Source organism: Mus caroli, unplaced genomic scaffold (assembly GCF_978045245.1).
Source record: "Mus caroli unplaced genomic scaffold, Mus_caroli_1 scaffold_5, whole genome shotgun sequence".
In the NCBI taxonomy this organism is placed as follows: domain Eukaryota; kingdom Metazoa; phylum Chordata; class Mammalia; order Rodentia; family Muridae; genus Mus; species Mus caroli.
Window position 1 is genome coordinate 126,092,278 of NW_028227260.1, and position 18,547 is coordinate 126,110,824.

Genomic DNA, 18,547 nt, shown 5'->3' on the forward strand with positions numbered 1-18,547 from the left:
GTGGAGAAAGAATGAGAGGAAAAATAGTCGATAGAAAGTGAGAGAAAACTATAAAAGAAAAAGGGGAGAAACAAAAAGGGGAGAGTAAAAAGGAAAAGACAAAGGAAGAAGACATAGATCATATAATTGTTAGCCATCTCTGCTGACCTGGTCTCCATAGTCAACCATCTTACTATAATCATTAACCAGACCATTCATTATTATTCTGATCCTGCTAACAGTGGGACCCTGAATCCTCAACTGCATGGCCAACTAAGCTATTTATCCTTAGGTCCAACTATGCCTTTCCAGAACAGGATATGTCAATGATTTGACTCATGCCCATACAATAAGAGGGGAATGTGATGATGGGATAAGACAGTAAAGGTTGCTCTATCTTGTGTTCTTGCAGAAGCCATCTCAGGTTTGACTATAATTTTACCTCTTTAATAGAGAATCCCATTGAAAACTATCCAACTCTATTCTAGTAATCAAAGTTCAGGATATCCTAGCTAACTTATCCTAGTTTCTGCTAATTGGCCTGCTCTTGCAGAACTCCCTCCTGGTAATCACCTTATCTAACTTCTATTAAAACTGCTTGTTTCAAACTGCTTCCTTTTTTAAAGCCCCCCTGCATCATGCCAGATCACGGTTTCATGGTTTCTGCCTTCTGGAGGAGGTGGGGAAGAAAGAATGAGAAGGGAGGACTACCATGTGGATGTGATATATGAGAGAAAAATAAAGTAAAAAAAAAAAAAAAACTGTTCTGGACTCTTACACCCTGGTCCCTGAATGGGTATGGTCCCAGCTGACTGGAATTAGCTATACTTTGTGTCATAGTGCTCATCTCTGGAGAGCTCCCCATTAATTTTTTCTCCTATTCTAGTTTCATTATGTTGCTGTGACCAACAGATTGGAAAGGAAAAAGTTTATTTGTCTTGAACTTTCAGGTCACAATCCAACCTGCAAAGAAATCAAGGCAGGAAGTCAAGGCAGAAACTGGAGGTAGAGAATACAGAGGAATTTAAGTGCTGGCTTGATCTTGGCTCCTATTCTGGATTACATAGCCTCAAGCTCCAGAGCCACTTGCTCAGGGAAAGGTGCCACCCTAGTGGACAGGGCCATCCTATAACCATTAACAATAAAGATATTATCCATAGACATGCCCACAATTAATCAGATAAAGGCAATTACTCTATTATTCATTTGGGTATTTGTGGGTGATGTCAAGTTAAGAGTTATCTTTATCTAAGACAATTGCAATATATTTATCAAATTAAATGGAAAAGACAAAAGCTTCACATTAGAACAATTAACAAAGTTATTACCTTCCAATGATCAAAGTTTAAAAAATGTATCAATAATAAGCTATTTTCACATTGTGGAAACATCCATATAATGTACTGAGAGTCAAAATGTCAGTGTTGATACTTTCTCAGAAATACACAACACCCCCCCCAAACAACAGAAAAAAATGTAAACACTCAAATTGAAGTACAGAGTACAAAATTACTGAATATTTCAAAAATTGTAATGTCAGGATGGAGGATATACTTTACTTTATTTTTCATCTCCCCTGCAAATGTACATTACAAGTGAAGGGAAAAAAGAAATTCCAGATGTTGAAAAATCTCTAAGTTTACTTTTCGTTCAATGGAGAAATTATGTAGGGTTCTGTTCAAATTTTAAGCTATAGATTAGAAGAATGCTACATACATTTCCTGGATAACTTCTACTTATTCACATCTCTGACAACACAAAGTGCACTTGACTCAAGAAATATATAAGGTTGACACAAAGAGTATAACAGACACTGGTAACATCTGAGGATCTGAAATGAAGTCCTAATATATACTTCAGTGTCTACAATTACATATGGCCTCACAGAATAATATCTCACATTTGCCTGATTTACACATTATTTATTACACATTTACACATGATTTATTAGATATATGATTTATAATAGTACTAACACATAATTCACAGAATTAGAATCTCTTATGAGTCTTTATGACTCTTTATGTATCTTTACATTTTCACAATCTTGGTATCAATTTTTACTACCATGTAAATATCCATTTAAAGATTTGGTATGCAAAGTGCATCTTAATTTTTATCCTTGATCCCAGTAGGTCAGAACTATACCAGGTTGTTTGGAGGATGCACATATAAATATAAAATAGTCCTTGCTTTTTCATGTATATCCTATATACCACAGAAGTTAAGAAAATTTGAAAACCTGATTAGTGCCAACTGGTGTAGGGGAAAAAGGTATAAGCAGAATAAACGCACTGATTATCTGTGTACAGGAATCACCTATTGCTTTTGAAGTGTTGTGAGCATAACTCTTTTATAATGGATTCAAATTAACCATCACAATCAAAAGCTCTATTTAGAAGAAAATAAAGCTGGTAAAGTAAGGATAAAAATTAGCTCAAGTTCATGTTCCTAGTGATATTGAATATATAGTTTTCTCTGTACACTGGACAAGTATATATTCCACTGTTAGAAATATGAGGTATTTGTTCACAATTATTGAATAATGTCATGTCCACTGTACCCTTGCAACAACTGTCAGCAAAGACAACCAGTTATTTTATTTTATTTTTCTAGTCACAACAGAATATAAAAGCTTAACCAGTTTCTTCATTAAATGTCTAATCCTTATAGTAAAAACAAGCATCTTAAAAAGTTATAGGAGATAGAATAGTTAAGTAATGGAAAGTAGTATTATTTACATCTAGTCACTATGAAAATAGAACAATAACTGTTATCATTCTTCACAGCAACACAATGAAATCGGACTTAATTTAACAATCTTCTACTTTCAGTTTTATGTAAGGTTCTAAATTTGTTTGTTCTTTATATATTTCTCTCCTCCTTTAACTAGTATCAGTCTGTTGTCCGCAAACTGGCCTTTATCCTCATCACTTGCTTTCAAAGACTATCTCCTATATTAAGCTGCAGATCATTTGTGGAGAATCAAAGCTTAACAGATTACTCATTGCTAATTAAATAGCCAGATTCTGTCCACTGAAGCTAATGCATTAAAGTATTTAATGTTTGTTTGGTAAACTGCTTTACTAAATGCTCCTTTGACTTTTATTGGTAATAAACATTAAGCATTTATGGACTGTGAAAGCAGCTTCCCATCCAGCTTATGCTGTTACTATTTACAGTTTGTTAATGAAACACCATTAACTTTCTTCAAATCAAAAGTTGTTTTTGTTCTCCTCTTTAATTTTTATTGTATGGCATGAGAAATAACTTGCTAAAATTTGGATGTACTGTTTCCTCTCCTTGTTTTTTATCCTGAAAATCAAAATTTTGCTAATCCAAATGTACTTCAGGGTTTAATAATAAGTCTCTAGTCTAGGAATAAATCCATTGCCCTTTCCCTCATCTCATAGTATTACAGATGCATGTGTTCTTACTTATGAACATGAAATTGTCAGTAGCAACAATGACATAGAATTCAGACCCCCTCATTTTATAGTGATTCTACTACTCTTGATCTAAACTTGTCATTTAACTCTCCACAGTAGAGATCTCTTTCATAGTTTAGTTTGGTTAGCATGTAATCATTACACTCATCAATATCTTAAGATTTCTTAAAGTCTAATCAAGTATTATCTTCAGTCCATGGAATTCACAGACAATGAAAGAGAGGGAACAGTTGCAGGACACATGACCACAGGTCTGAATCCTTAAAACAAAATATCCATCCAAAAACATTTGCCTCTCATCAGGAGAAATTATCCTTCACTTGATGTGAGCAAAGGAGTGTATTTTTAAAAAGTCATAAAGCATAGCATAAAAGAAAAACAGTGAATTCCAAGTTTTCCAAGTATCACTTGACTTTCTTCCTTGTTTACTTTAGGATTTTGGTCTGTTGTGTCAAAATTGGGGAGTGAAATCATTGAATTTTCACAAATAAGGAAAAGAAGATAATTGATCAAATGAAGTCAACTGTGTTCCAAGTTACTAAAATAACAGATGCATCAGGATACATTCTGACCTTTCAATGACTGCAACTGTGTCCTAAACTTCAGCAAAAATAAAAGCACCTTCCCTGATGTATGTCAGTCCTTGAAAAGAATGTCAAAAAAAAAAAAAAAAAAACCCTGTGAAAACCAAATACTTTGTTCTATAATTCAGTTAATTCAATAATTTTGGGTAAGGCATGCTTTTGGAAGCCTGGCTTTACCATGTTTACATTATGAATGTACAAGTGATAATTTATTTAACAGAAATGTGCTATCCCAAATTTCGCTCTTGTCTTTTGGGAAAAAAAATACAGTAGTTGAAAACATTGAGAGATGTTGCGAATGAATGATTTGTATTGATAAGAGAGAAGGGATGATCTATCCTGGGAATAACAACTACCTGTCTGAGTATTTACAAAATGCCTCCATCTGTCATGTGTTTGTCATTTGGAAGTTAAAATGAAGCAAATGCATTCAGGTTTAGCAAAGAAAAATCATGTATTTTCTTGTTGACATAATTTGATTTTGAAAGGAAGCTGTCCTTATTTCTGTTAGTCTTAGGGAAAAAATCCTTTCATTTAGGCATTTGGAAATAAATCATAGAAGTATATTTTTCACCTTAAATTCAAGTTAGGAGGAAAAATATTTTCTAAAGTTATCAATATACATGATAAATAGTTCAGAATTAGCCACCAAAATTAACCAATTTAAAATGAGCGGTCAGGGCTTAAGAAATGGCCCGGTGGTTAAGAGCAGTTTCTGCTCTTACAGAGGACCCAGATTTAGTTCTCAGCACACTATGGCACTGTATTCTATCATTATCTCTTGCTACTGGGTATATAAATTTTCTTCTGGCCTCTGGAGGCACTGCATACATGTGATAAATATAGATAGACAGATACATACATACATACATACATACATACACACACACATACAGGCAAAACATCCTAAAATAAAATAAAAATAAGTACCTTCTTTAAGAAAATGAAAGGAATGTATATCAAGAAGGTGGAGGAGATGTACAGACAGTCAGGAAATTAAACAGAAGTGTGTAGCAATGGGGGATGGGGAACTGTGGATATCAAGCAGAAAGTCCCAGATGTTATGAAAGCAAGATCCTCTCAGGACCCCACAAGGATGACATTAGCTGAAATACCCCCACAAAAGGGGAGAGAGAACCAATTGAGACCATATCCAGAGGTTAGGTTGCCTACCCCATTCCCACCCCCTGTTGAGGGATGAGGCCACCCACCCATCTCAAAAAATTTAACCCAGAATTTTTCCTGTCTAAAGAAAATACAGGGACAAAGTGTGGAGCAGAGACTGAAGGAAAGGGCATCCAGAGACTGCCCCATGTTGGGATCCATCCCATATGCAGCCTACAAATCCAGGCACAATTATTGCTAATGCCAAGAAGTGCTTGCTGACAGGAGCCTTATATAGTTGTCCCTGAGAGACTCTGCCAGAGCCTGAACAATACAGATGCAGATGCTCACAGCAAACTATTGGCCCGAGCACAAGGTCCCCAGTAGAAGAGTTAGGAAAAGGACTGAAGGAGCTTAAGGGGCCTTATATGTCATCAATGGAAGGGGAGGCCCCTGGTCCTATGAAGGCTTGATGCCCCACTGTAGAGGAATGATAGTGTAGTGAGGAATAAGTGTGTAGGTGGGTGGGGAAGCACCCTCATAGAAGTAAGGTAAGGGGGAATTGGATAGGCAGGTTGCAAAGTGGAAAAAGGGAAAGGGGATAACATTTGAAATGTAAATAAATAAAATATCCAATTAAAAAAAACTCACAGCAATTGCAGCAGCAGGGAAAAGGGCCTTAACAATCCCAAGCCAAAGAAAATTCATGACATGAAGGAGGGAAGGTGAGAATCAGGTCCCACTCCTAACTGAAGGACTACTGATATGTGATCTATCTAGAGAGAAAAGTCAATTTTCTTCAATGGAGTTATTCCTGGTTTACTCATCACACCCCAGGGAAGTCCCTGTTCCTAGAAATAGTTCAGTCAACAAAGACTGGATACCAATGGCCAATCTGGGCAAACATAATTTTAAGTGAGGAGATAAGGGAAAGAACGTGGATAAATTGGTGAAGGGAAGGGAAGGGAAGTGGATTTGATCTCTAACAAAACATATAAATCTATTGAAAATGGGGTACAGAGCTAAATAGAGAATTCTCCCCCAGAGGAATCTCAAATGGCCTAGAAACATTTTTACATAGTGCTCAACATCTGTACTAATCAGGAAAATGCAAATCAAATGATGCTGAGATTCCACCTCACACCTATTAGAATGGCTAAGATCAAATACTCAAGTGATAGTATATGTTGGCATGGATGTGGAGAAAGAGCAACACTCCTCATTGCTAGTGGGAATGCAAGCTGGTACAACTCTGGAAATCATTCTGCTGGTTTCTTTAAAAAGTGGAAATAGTTCTACCTGAAAACCCAGCCATACTGCTCCTGAGCACAAATATTCAAAAGAAGATACCACAAGGACACATGGTTCACTATGTTCATAGTAGCTTTATTTGTAATAGCCAGAAACCATGAAGATCAACCTGCACATCTGCCATGTATTAGTGGGGGTAGGGTTCATCCAGCCCATGCTTGTTCTTTGGTTGGTGGTTCAGTCTCCAGGAGCCCCCACCCACAAAACTTGCAACCCAAAATTTATCCTGTCTACAAGAAATGCAGGGAGTGGTGGATGAAGCAGAGAGTGAGGAAGTGGCCAAACAATGACTGGCCCAACTTGAGACCCGTTCTCTGGGCAAGCACCAAACCTTGACACTATTAAGGATACTCTTATGGCATCATTATGCTTGTAGACAGGAGGCTAGTATAACTGTCCTCTGGGTGGTTCCACCCAGCAGCCAATGAAAACTTATGCAGAGACCCATAGCAAAACAGTTAATGGAGCTCAGGGAGTTTTCTGGAAGAGTTGGGGAAAGGACTGAGGGAACCAAAGAGGGTAGGAACTCCACCGTAAGAGCAATAAAGTCAACTAGCCTGGACCCTTGAGGGTCAAATATTGACTTTTTTGACTTATTTTCCTGAAGATATGAAACTGGATTCGCCCCTCTTACCTTTTGAAGAACCTGCAAATAAACTCCATTATTTTAGATTGTTTCCAAGAATAACCATGCCAAACTTAGATATTTATGTAACAAGTGGGAAGCAATTTTTGATAAAGCCACCTGAAAAATGAATTAAAGTGAGTCCCACATGCATTCTATAAGTTATAGTCCTGTTTGCAGAAAGCTGCTATTAAAATAGTAAAACATAAAAAAAGGAAATATCTAACTCATATTGTAAAGCATTTTCTTTGAAATTGTTCTTCCTAAGATCCAAGATGTTTTTAAAATGTTTGCAATATAACTGCTTAGCAATTTGTTTCTTTTTCTTGTTGAGTAGTCTGTTCCATAATGTGTTTTTATAATTGAAAAAGATGAAAAGTGAAATTGATAAAGATGCATAATTGGTTTTTCTTGCTTATTTGGAGCTTCTGTTCAAATTTTAAAATGTGGCCTCCTTGTAAAATGTTAAAATTCAAAAGCTTTGCAGATGGTATTTAAAATGTTTTCTCAAAAGATATTTTAGCCCACAATGTTTTGTTCTATATCTTACCAAAAAAAGTCCTGAGAAGTAAGATGATGATGGTGATGTTTTTGTTGTTGTCTGAGCTTGAATAAATGGATCATTCCTAGACATTTTTGAAAGACTACAAGGATTCACTAATAGTCAAATGCTGTATTTACTCTCCAGAAATATATAAGATATCCACCACATATTCTGAGGCAAAAAATCCACAAATCAAGAACAGACTTGGTTCAGAGATTTCTCAGAGGAATATAGATAATAAGTAATAATTTATTTTATAAATATCACAAATTTTCATACTTATCATAAATATGCCTGACTTTTCATTTTCAACAAAAGCAATACCTTCAGAATCTCATTCTTTCTCTCTTTTTTTATACGTACTGGTCTACAAAACTCAAATCATAACACCCTAAATAAATAGGTAATTGAGAGAGAAATCAAAAGTCACTTAACATATTTTTCACTCCTTGTTATCCTAGAATATAGCAAAGCATTTAAAAAGAGTTTGAAATTGTATACAAAGATGTTCAATTGATGAGATATATTGGGTAGAGTTCTCAGTATGAGTATAACTAATAAAATTAATATATATTAATATAATCCTACAGGACAGACTCTTGGTTGTATTATAACTTCTGTCCCCATACTTTGGACCCTGAAAACACGGTCAGCACTCAGATTATGATGATGGATGTCTTGTTAGTCCTAATCTAGTGCTGAAGTCAGGCAGATACAGGATGTGGGATAGAGGTGGGGCAGAGGAAAGGAGAGAGAGAATAAAAGAGGTGTAGGGAGGCAGAAAGATGCTGAAAATATTTTCATGAAAAATAAAACTCCATAGTATTATAATTTCCTTCTGAAGTTTTCTGGAGGGCACTAAATAAACCAAACTAGTTTTCATCACACAATGTACAAATGAATTGAAATGTTAAAAAGAGCATCACTAGTTCAGCATGGTACATGCCTATAATCACAGAATTTGGGAGGCAGAGGTAAACTGACCTCAGTGAGTTTGAGGCCAGTCTGGTGTATATAATGAGTTCCAAGACAGCTAGGGTTATGTATAGGGAGACTTTCATCTCAAGAAACAACAAAATAGCATTGTTTCTTTTAGACATAATAGGAAATATATAATAGGTAAAAGTCAAATGTTCATTTGCTAATTATCTACACCCAACAAATATTTTTAGTTTGTAAAATAAGTAAGTGAACTAAGAAGCAAATTAGATAATTTGAGTGACACTGAAAATAAGCAAATGTTATATTCTGGTTTCCAGTTTTCATTTAGTTGGAGAAATAATTTCCCATATATACACACAGTTTAAACTCAGCTAGAAAAGATGTTAAAATATATACAGAGGTAAAATATTATAAAATATTATTGTCACATGCTTTATTTCTCATCATAAAGGAAAGACATGTTTTAACACAATTAAATTGTGGACTTATGGGAAATATTATTTTAGTTTTTATTACAAGTACTTGTGTTTTTCCATAGTATTCTTGTATCTTGATGTATTTTCATGTAATGCTTTTTTTAAGTGAAGAAAATTTGTATCAAGTTCTGTGACCTAATCTTACTATATTTTCTTGGTTATAATTTTAATTACTACAAATTATCATTTGATTTTTTGGGGGGTGAGGAAAAACCACAACTCTATATGACTGATTTCCAGGTTGTGAAGAGTGAGGTGCCTTTAAACATTAGCTAGTTCTCTGTGATGAATGACTGTTAAATATAGTTTTAAGGACCACTGGTTTTAAACCAAATCATACTGTTAAAAATGAAAAAGAAAAAGCAAAGCAGTAAGCTAATTGTAAGATGTGGCTAAAAGAAGCTAATCTATTCTTAACCTCACTTCATAAGTGACAGCAAAATTAAATGGAGACAATCATGAATCACAGGAGGATGAGAGTTGGATAACTAATTGGTCTATTTTCTGTGCTGTCAGAATCCTCTCAAGTAATTTTCTTCAATTATAACTGCAAATCAGCATGCCATTTCCTCCACATGAACTATCCATTGCCTGAGGACTAACTTGGTATCTTGGGATAACTCATGATGAATTGTTGGGGAGCATTTTCCACTAGTGAATAATTACAGGAATTTCACAGTGAACAGCACTGAAACTCACTAAAATTCCATCATCAAGAGAAATGCAGAGAAACAGCATTAGTTGCAAGGGAATGCCTGCTTTGATTGTCAACAAGCATTAGAACTAGTTAACTTTATGAAAGAAAGCACTGGAAATGTTTAATCCTAAATCTTTTCCCGTTTCTAGGAAGTGTGTGTTCTATTAGATGTCAACTAAATGTTAACAGCTACAGGCTGCTGACAGTTTCTGTTTGTGCTGGACCCTTTTTCTATGGTTTTAGTTTTATTTCTTTAATCAGTTCTGTAACTCTGAGCTTTATCTTACATCCTTCTGTTATATGAGTTACTGTGACAAGTCATCTCCGCACATCAGCTTACTCACATCTTCTTTCCCTAGACATTAAAAGAGCACTATAGTTTGAGCTTGTCATGGTTTGAAAGGAAGATAATTAGCTATCCACCCCATTATCTTTAAAATACTTGTTTTTTATGTAAAAAAGGAAATTGTTTGAGCATTGATTGAGTTTGCAGAGAAATGACCATGTCTTCCTTGACAATAGCCACTTGAAAGAGAGAAAATAAAATGTCTAAGGGAAACTGAATTATAGTTAATGAGCTAGTATCATGGTTTTGTAATAGAGTACTGAGCTGTTGCTGTGAGGCTAGAAGTTCAATTCTCTTCTCATAACAGGAAAAATGGGCAAATATAAATAGAATACATATACTTGTGAAACTGACTTTTCAATGGGAGGAATATAGTGACTTAATAGATTAAATTTCAAACAATAAGCAAAAGGACTAGTGCTGCAGACCCTCTGGGCCCCTTTTGTCTGCGTGGAATGGGTCTCTAGTCACAGGTGGGCAAATCGTTGGATGAATTGACAGACAGATGCACACAGGAGAGGTTGTGTATAATCTGAATGTAATTTGTCAAATCGAGCATCAAACTTTTTATACAGAAGACAATAAGGAAGTTGGGTGACATACCAGCAAGATACAAAGAGGTTACTGGATTCTTACATAAAACAGAAAAATGCAAACACAAAAGATCTAACAGGAACCACCTGAGATAGAATTCATTGTTAACAACTGGGATCAACAGGGGCTCCACCTAAGATTCACTTAATCTTAGAAGCCAGGGTCAAGGGATTCATGCCCTTGCCATAGTTCCTATTTTAGTCTATTGTATAGTCCACCTTTCCATTAGGCCATTGTAAATAAGTGTGTATGGGTGTAACTAAGCTATCTATACTTCTAAAAATCTACTCTGGTTTCTCCTTAGGTCTGAAATTTCCTTCTTCCTAGGTGATGGTAAATTCCTGTGTAGGGCAGTGACTTAGCTTTTACTTAAAGTGATAGTGTAGTACCAGAGGCAATTCTAAATGTCACTGAATCGCAACATTCTTACTGAATTCCAAGCCCATGGTCTACAAAAGGACTTCTAGGACATTAGAACACTGGCGAAGGCTTTAGCTATGTCAAGATTCAATCTTAAAAGGCACTTATTATAGGATAATACTAAAAGAGAGCACATGAATCCATACACTGGACTAATGCGAGAATGGAACATTAATGTATGGGTTAGAGAGAATGCTAGACTCCAGGAGTGAGTTTTCATAAAACTCTTTTGCCTCTTCATAAGTAGTGTCTAAGCCTCTCAGCTTGTCAAGCTGACTCGACCACAGTGTGTGACAGACTAGCATGTGATATGTTTTATTATGACATCATAAAAAGTAATATGAATTAGGCAACTAGTGCCTCAATTTAACTTTAGTGTGTATTTAAGGTCCCCATCCAAGGAATTTACTTGGAAACTTTGCACCAACTCTATGTTCAGTAAACTTCAATGAGAGATGAACTTTTTAAAAAAGCACAGGCTTTTTATGTGTTTCATAGATATGTAAAGGCAAATTAAATTATGTGAAGAAAGGCAAGTTAATGCCTGCAGAGTCTCCGGATACCCACAAGGACCAACACAGGATCCCCCACGGGATCCTAAGATCTCAAGTGAGTGGAACACAGTGTCTGCTCCAATCCAATCACGTGGGACCTGAGACTGCATTAACTAGGGAAGCAGATAACCCAGCCTGATCAGGGCCACAAGTCCCTTCCTGTCCACTCCAGCACCAGGGTTCCTTGTGTGCAGAGTCTCTGGTCACTGCCAAGGTCCTCACAGGACCCTCCACAGGATCTTAAAACCTCTGGTGAGTGGAGCACAACTTCTGCCATGAGGCAGGTTCGAACACCAGATATCTGGGCACCTTCCCTCCAAAAAGAGAGCTTACCTGCAGAGAATACTCTGACCACTGAAACTAAGGAGAGAGTTAGTCTCCCAGGTCTGCTGATAGAGGCTAACATAGTCACCTGAGGAAAAAGCTCTAACCAGAGACAACTATAACAACTAGCTTCAGAGATTACCAGATGGTGAAAGGCAAACATAAGATTCAAGACCACTCACCATCATCAGAACGCAGCACTCCCACCCTACCTGGTCCTGGGCACCCCAACACACCTGAAAAGCTAGAACCGGATTTAAAAGCATATCTCATGATAATGGTAGAGGACATCAAGAAGGACTTTAATAACTCACATAAAGAAATACAGGAGACACAGGTAAACAGGTAGAAGACCTTAAAGAGGAAACACAAAAATCCCTTAAAGAATTGGAGGAAAACACGAACAAACAGGTGATGGAATTGAATAAAACCATCCAAGACCTAAAAGGGGAAGTAGACACAATAAAGAAAACCCAAAGTGAGGAAACTCTGGAGATAGAAATCCTAAGAAAGAAATCTGGAACCATAGATGCAAGAATCAGCAACAGAATACAAGAGATGGAAGAGAGAATCTCAGGTGGAGAAGATTCCATAGAGAACATCAGCACAACAATCAAAGAAAATACAAAATGCAAAAAGATCCTAACTCAAAACATCCAGTAATACAGGACACAATGAGAAGAGCAAACCTACAGATAATAGGAGTTGATGAGAATGAAGATTTTCAACTTAAAGGGCCAGCAAATATCTTCAACAAAATTATAGAAGAAAACTTACCAAACCTAAAGAATGACACGCCCATGAACATACAAGAAGCCTACGGAACTCCAAATAGACTGGACCAGAAAAGAAATTCCTCCTGACACATAATAATCAAAACAAAAAATGCACTAAATAAAGAGAGAATATTAAAAGCAGTAAGGGAGAAAGGTCAAGTAACATATAAAGGCAGGCCTATCAGAATTACAACAGACTTTTCAATAGAGACTATGAAAGCCAGAAGAGCATGGACAGATGTTATACAGACACAAAGAGAACACAATTGCCAGACCAGGCTACTATACCCGGCCAAATTCTCAATTACCATAGATGGAGAAACCAAAGTATTCCACGACAAAACCAAATTCACACATTACCTTTCCATGAATCCAGCCCTTCAAAGGATAATAACAGAAAAAAAAAAAACAAAAAAAAAAAAACAAAAACAAAAAAAAAAAAAAAACAATACAAGGACGGAAATCACCCCCTAGAAAAAGCAAGAAAGTAATCCCTCAACAAACCAAAAATAAGACAGCCACAAGAAAAGAATGCCAACTCTAACAACAAAAATAAAATGAAGCAACAATTACTTTTCCTTAATATCTCTTAATATCAATGGACTCAATTCTCCAATAAAAAGACATAGACTAAGAGACTCGCTACACAAAAAGGACCCAACATTCTGCTGCTTACAGGAAACCCATCTCAGGGAAAAAGACAGACACTACCTCAGAGTGAAAGGCTGGAAAACAATTTTCCAAGCAAATGATCTGAAGAAACAAGCTGGAGTAGCCATTCTGATATCGAATAAAATCGACTTCCAACCCAAAGTTATCAATAAAGACAATGAGGGACACTTCATACTCATCAAAGTTAAAATCCTAGAAGAGGAACTCTCAATTCTGAATATCTATGCTCCAAATGCAAGGGCAGCCACATTCATTTAAGACACTTTCATAAAGCTCAAAGCACACATTGCACTTCACACAATAATAGTGGGAGACTTCAACACACCACTTTCATCAATGGACAGATCGTGGAAACAGAAACTAAACAGGAACACAGTGAAACTAACAGAAGTTATGAAACAAATGGACTTAACAGATATCTACAGAACATTTTATCCTAAAACAAAAGGATATACCTTCTTCTCAGCACCTCACCGGACGTTCTCCAAAATTGACCATACAATTGGTCGCAAAACAGGTCTCAACAGATACAAAAATATTGAAATTGTCCCATGTATCCTATAAGACCACCATGGATGGACTAAGGCTGATCTTCTATAACAACATAAATAATGAAAAGCCAACATTCCCGTGGAAACTGAACAACACTCTTCACAATGATACCTTGGTCAAGGAAGGAATAAAGAAAGAAATTATAGACTTTTTAAGAGTTTAATGAAAATGAAGCCACAACATACCCAAAATTATGGGACACAATGAAAGCATTTCTTTTTTTTTTTTTTTTTTTTTTTTGGTTTTTGAGACAGGGTTTCTCTGTGTAGCCCTGGCTGTCCTGGCACTCACTTTGTAGACCAGGCTGGCCTCGAACTCAGAAATCCGCCTGCCTCTGCCTCCCGAGTGCTGGGATTAAAGGCGTGCGCCACCACGCCCGGCTATGAAAGCATTTCTAAGAGGGAAACTCATAGCTCTGAGTGCCTCCAAAAAGAAACTAGAGAGAATACACATTAGCAGCTTGACAACACATCTAAATGCTCTAGAAAAAAAGGAAGAAAAATAACCCAAGAGGAGTAGACAGGAGGAAATAATCAAACTCATGGGTGAAATCAACCAAGTGGAAACAGGAAGAACTATTCAAAGCAATAACCAAACGAGGAGTTGGTTCTTTGAGAAAATCAACAAGATAAATAAACCCTTAGCCAGACTCACTAGAGGGCACAGCAACAGCATCCTAATTAACAAAATCAGAAATGAAAAGGGAGACATAACAACATATCCTGAAGAAATCCAAAACACCATCAGATCCTCCTACAAAAGGCTATACTCAACAAAACTGGAGAACCTGGACGAAATGGACAAATTTCTAGAGAGATACCAGGTACCAAAGTTAAATCAGGATCAAGTTAATGATCTACACAGTCGTATATCCCCTAAAGAAATAGAAGCAGTCATTAATAGTCTCCCAGCCAAAAAATGCCCGGGACCAGATGGGTTTAGTGCAGAGTTCTATCAGACCTTCAAAGAAGATCTAATTCCAGTTCTGCACAAACTATTCCACAAAATAGAAGTAGAAGGAACTCTACCCAACTCATTCTATGAAGCCACAATTACTCTGATACCTAAACCACAGAAAGATACAACAGAGATAGAGAACTTCAGACCAATTTCCCTTATGAATATCAATGCAAAAATACTTAATAAAATTCTCGCTAACCGAATCCAAGAATATATTAAATCAATCATCCATCCTGACCAAGTAGGTTTTATTTCAGGGATGCATGGATGGTTTAATATACGGAAATCCATCAACATAAGCCATTATATATACAAACTCAAAGACAAAAACCACATGATCTTCTCTTAGATGCGGAAAAAGCATTCTACAAGATCCAACACCCATTCATGATAAAAGACTTGGAAAGATCAGGAATTCAAGGCCCATACCTAAACATGATAAAAGCAATCTACAGCAAACCAGTAGCCAACATCAAAGTAAATGGAAAGAAGCTGGAAGCAATCCTACTAACATCAGGGACTAGACAAGGCTGCCCACTTTCTTCCTACCTCTTCAACATAGTACTTGAAGTCCTAGCAAGAACAATTCGACAACAAAGGGAGATTAAGGGGATACAAATTGGAAAAGATGAAGTCAAAATATCACTTTTTGCAGATGATATCATAGTATATATAAATGACCCTAAAAATTCTACCAGAGAACTCCTAAGCCCGATAAACAGCTTTGGTGAAGGAGCTGGACATAAAATTAACTCAAACAAGTCAATGGCCTTTCTCTACACAAAGAATAAACAGGATGAGAAAGAAATTAGGGAAACAACACCCTTCTCAATAGTCACAAATAATATAAAATATCTTGGTGTGACTCTAACTAAGGAAGTGAAAGATCTGTATGATAAAAACTTCAAGTCTCTGAAGAAAGAAATTAAAGAAGATCACAGAAGATGGAAAGATCCCCCATGCTCATGGATTGGCAGGATCAACATTGTAAAAAATGGCTATCTTGCCAAAAGCAATCTAGAGATTCAATGCAATTACCATCAAAATTCCAACTCAATTCTTCAACGAATTAAAAGAGCAATCTGCAAATTCATCTGGAATAACAAAAAACCTAGGGTAGCAAAAACTCTTCTCAAGGATAAAAGAACCTCTGGTGGGATCACCATGCCTGACCTAAAGCTTTACTACAGAGCAATTGTGATAAAAAATGCATGGTACTGGTATAGTAATAGACAAGTAGACCAATGGAATATAATTAAAGACCCAGAAATGAACCCACACACCTATGGTCACTTGATCTTCAACAAGGGAGCTTAAATCATCCAGTTGAAGAAAGACAGCATTTTCAACAAATGGTGCTCGCACAACTGGTGGTTATCATGTAGAAGAATGTGAATTTATCCATTCTTATCTCCTAGTACTAAGGTCAAATCTAAGTGGATCAAGGAACTCCACAAAAAACCAGAGACACTGAAATTTATAGAGGAGAAAGTGGGGAAAAGCCTCAAAGATATGGGCACTGGGGAAAAATTCCTAAATAGAACATCAATGGCTTGTGCTGTAAGGTTGACAATTGACAAATGGGACCTCATGATACTGCAAAGTTTCTGCAAGTCAAAAGACACCTTCAATAATACAAAAAGGCCACCATCAGATTCGGAAAAAATCTTTACCTATCCTAAATCAGATAGTGGACTAATATCCAATATATATAAAGAACACAAGAGGGTGGACTCCAGAAAATCAAATAACCCCATTAAAAAATGGGGCTCAGAACTGAACAAAGAATTCTCACCTGAGGAATACTGAATGGCTGAGAAGCACCTGAACAAATGCTCAGCATCTTTAATCATCAGAGAAATGTAAATCAAAACAACCCTGAGATTCCATCTCACACCAGTAAGAATAGGTAAGATCAAAAATTCAGGTGACAGCAGATGCTGGTGAGGATGTGAAGAAAGAGGAACACTCCTCCATTGTTGGTGGGATTGCAAGCTTGTACAACCACTCTGAAAATCAGTCTGGGGTTTCCTCAGAAAATTGGATATAGTACTACAGGAGTATCCTGCAGTACCACTCCTGGGCATATATCCAGAAGATGTCTCAACCTGTAAGAAGGACACATGCTCCACTATGTTCATATCTGCCTTATTTATAATAGCCAGAAGCTGGAAAGAACCCAGATGCCCCTCAACAGAGGAATGGATACAGAAAATGTGGTACATTTACACAATGGAGTACTACTCAGCAATTAAAAAGAATGAATTTATGAAATTCCTAGGCAAATGGATGGACCTGTAGGGCATCATCCTGAGTGAGGTAACACAATTACAAAAGAACTCAAATGATATGTACTCACTGATAAGTGTATATTAGCCCAGAAACTTATTATACCCGAGATATAAAAGACAATTTGTAAAACACATGAAACTGAAGAAGAACGAAGACCAAAGTGTGGACACTTTGCCCTTACTTAGAATTGGAAACAATCACCCATGGAAGGAATTAGAAAGACAAAGTTTGGAGCTGAGACAAAAGGATGGACCATCTAGAGACTGCCATATCCAGGGATCCATCCCATAATCAGCTTCCAAACGCTGACACCATTGCGTACACTAGCAAGATTTTGCTGAAAGGACACAGATATAGCTGTCTCTTGTGAGACTATGCTGGGGCCTGGCAAACACAGAAGTGGATGCTCACAGTCAGCTATTGGATGGATCACAGGGCTCCCAATGGAGGAGCTAAAGAAAGTATCCAAGGAGCTAAAGGGATATGCAACCCTATAGTTGGAACATCATTATGAACTAACCAGTACCACACGGAGCTCTTGTCTCTAGCTGCATATGTATCAAAAGATGGCCTAGTCGGCCATCACTGGAAAGAGAGGCTCATTGGACAGGCAAACTTTATATGCCCCAGTACAGGACAACGTCAGGGCCAAAATGTGGGAATGGGTTGGTAGGGGAGTGGGGGGAAGGGTATGGGGGACTTTTGGGATAGTATTGGAAATGTAATTGAGGAAAATACATAAAAAAAATATTTAAAAAAAATAAGAAAGGCAAGTTAACCCTGAACATTCATGTGACTACCATCTAGAAATATTCACCTATTTGCTACTAGGTATTTAAGAAGTTGAAATATCATTTTGAGGAGACAGGGATACATCTTTGTTCTTTAAAGCATTATGTAGGCACTTAATAACTTGGAATATGTAAACAAATTATACAATCTCTGAAGTATTCAGTCCTCTAAAAAGGGGGCTTTTTTACTGCTCAATTTGATTTGGTTTTGTCCTGAGATTGATAAAGTTATTTCCAGAGGAAATCTAAACATCAAGATAAGTATAATGATTGAAGATTTCATTGCCTTTGGCTTTTTTACTTCTTCTATAACTGAATACCATGGTCAAAACCTCAAATTATTCAGTATACTGAAAGTGGGCTTTAGTAAAACAGTAAGAATTTGGTTTCATGTGAGACAACTCAACTCTAATCATTCATATGACCTACTAAGTTTATGTAGAATATTGACAATATCAACATTGTTAGAATTGTAAGGTCATAATTGTTCAAGTTGAACCTCTTTTTAATCCAATATGACAACATAACCACTGTTTCCATTTAATATAGTTTTCC